General features: G+C 47.2%; 1 long non-coding RNA gene across 1 annotated transcript; it reads right to left on the bottom strand.

Annotated features, from left to right (window-relative positions):
* Window positions 1–283: 283 nt before the first annotated feature.
* On the bottom strand, window positions 284–2,147 carry LOC130193142 (uncharacterized). The gene is made up of 2 exons (XR_008831516.1): window positions 1,647–2,147; window positions 284–949 (listed from the first exon to the last, which is right to left on the bottom strand). It is a non-coding gene; the product is annotated as an uncharacterized LOC130193142 (long non-coding RNA).
* Between the last annotated feature and the right edge of the window lie 336 nt (window positions 2,148–2,483).

Here is a 2,483-nt window from a genome sequence, read left to right as displayed (position 1 = left end):
GAAACGAGCTCTCGAATGCATCAACAGCAAATGTCGAGTTTCGGCATCAGTCCCTCCGCGACAAATATCATCGGCTTCTCTCTACTGCGGACATCTTACGCCCACATTGAGCAATTATACAAAGAGGAAGTGTTTTATTATTTAAAGTGGGCAGCAGTCGGCTAGATGTTTACTACTTTTATATCAAAAGTAATTAGTTACTCGGGAAAGTAACTTTTAAGTTACTTTTATGTCTGCTTTTTTAATGTAATGAACAGTACTGAACAGTCAAACACAATAAACATATGTTGTAGACCTATTTATTGCAATCAACAGGGCAACAGGCCTTCAAATCAAGCAGTAGTACAAAAGTCCCTTTTAATACTTAACTTAATACAAAATAACTGTCTGTCATTTAACAGTGTTTTTTTTTACATTAGGCCCAATGAAATAAAAGTGATTGGCCTACAGTATTAACACTAATTAAAAGAGAAAACAAAGGTGCCTTGAGGTGCTGCATATAATTGAGGGGGGGGGTGCTAGTGAGGCGTGTACGTGCTGATCTGGAGTCAGTTTGGTAGGATTTGGGTATAAATATATTATTTCATTTAAAATATGGATTTTTATTTAAAGATATTCATGTAATTTGCATGCAAAATAGGTCTACCCGAACCAGCAGACAAAAAATTCAACCAGCGGCAAAAACCGCGGACCTGGCAACACTGGAAGTGGCTGTCAATCACAGTGTGGCACCGTGCGTGCTGGTCGAGGGGGCGTGCCTGTGATTGGCGGAGTAGAGGGGAGGCGGGGTTAACCTGTCGTAAAACGGAAGTTACGGGTGGTTGACGGGTACCGTTGTTGTTGATGTTCGAGCTGCTGAGCCGAGAGGAGCACGCTGTCTGTGTTGGTGGATGCCCAATAAAGGGAGGAATAATAACGTCGCCCCGTCTCCGTGTCATCAGTCCATAACCTGCGGCTGAACGTGGCCAAGACCAGAGAGATGGTGGTGGACAAGACCAGGAAGACGACAGCTAGAGCCCTCTGAGTGACCTCTGAGTGTCCTGGGAGGTGGAGGGGAGGAGTACAAGTACCAGTAAGTGGCGACAGCCGACTGAACTGGAAGGCCAACATCAACGCAACGTAACAACAAGAATGGATGATTCGACTTTTTGAGCTTCTGAATCTCCTTCAACGTGTGCAGCAAGATGCTGGAGTTATTCTACCCAGCAGTGTTGTGGTGCTGCTGTGCCCATTCTGGCTGGGGGGGGAGCACGAGCCAGAGACACCAGCCGCCTAACACAACAGGTAGGAAGGCTGGCTCCATCATGCTGCTGCCAGCTGGAGACCCTGAACAGGTGTGGGAGAGGAGGAAGAAGAAACTGTCCATATTATTGACAACCCGGACCCACCACCACCACACCCACCAGGAGGGAGGGAGGGAGGACTTTCCAGTCCGCCCTCGCTCCTCCGCTGCCACAAGGACACAGACACACATCCTGCCGCGGCTGCTATGAGGCTCTACAGTTCACCTCTTGCCAGATCACCCTAACCCTTCTTATATTTTGTGTTTTGGTTTTTTTTTTTTATTCTTGTGTGTTGCTGCTACTGACTCGACAAATTTCCCCTTGGGGATTAATAAAGTATATATCTATCTATCTATCTATAACGTCCGAGACGTTACATTATCATTGCGCCACCAAGGTCCTGCGATGTCAGATCAGAAGCAGCTAAAGTCGGCCTAGCTTGTCTTCTTGTCTGCAAGTGTTCATTTTTCACAAAAGAGAGTAACGCGAGTAACGAACTCATTTAAATTTCAGTAACTGTAACTGCGTTAGTTGATTTTAAAAAATACTTCGTTACACGCTCGTTACCGCACGTCTTTAACACGAAGGTTTGTTTCACCAGAAATAGTCGCATAGAAACTCGGCAAAATTATAATCTAAACACGTCACATTCTAATGACTTCTATCCATCTCCCAAATTATGTTTTTGAGAAGTCCCCCTTTGTGCTAATTTGGACTACCAGAATTTGAGGCTAGATTTGTCGTAGGGTAAACACAGGCCTGAAAGGAATTATGGGTTATGTAGGAAACAGTGCAGTGGGAGTGGGGGCCTCAAACTGCTGCTGGCACCGCTCCACTGGAGTCTACTGGACCCCATTGAGCTCTACTGGACTCTACTGGACCCCACTGGACTCTACTGGACCCCACTGAGCTCTACTGGACCCCATTGAGCTCTACTGGACTCTACTGGACCCCACTGGACTCTACTGGACCCCACTGGACTCTACTGGACTCTACTGGACCCCACTGGACTCTACTGGACTCTACTGGACCCCACTGGACTCTACTGGACCCCACTGAGCTCTACTGGACCCCACTGGACTGTACTGGACCCTACTGAGCTCTACTGGACCCCACTGGACTCTACTGGACCCCACTGGACTGTACTGGACCCTACTGAGCTCTACTGGACTCTACTGGACCCCACTGGACTGTACTGGA

The sequence above is a fragment of the Pseudoliparis swirei genome, chromosome 4, assembly GCF_029220125.1.
Source record: "Pseudoliparis swirei isolate HS2019 ecotype Mariana Trench chromosome 4, NWPU_hadal_v1, whole genome shotgun sequence".
NCBI classification, from domain to species: domain Eukaryota; kingdom Metazoa; phylum Chordata; class Actinopteri; order Perciformes; family Liparidae; genus Pseudoliparis; species Pseudoliparis swirei.
This window is presented reverse-complemented; position numbering and strand designations above follow the sequence as displayed.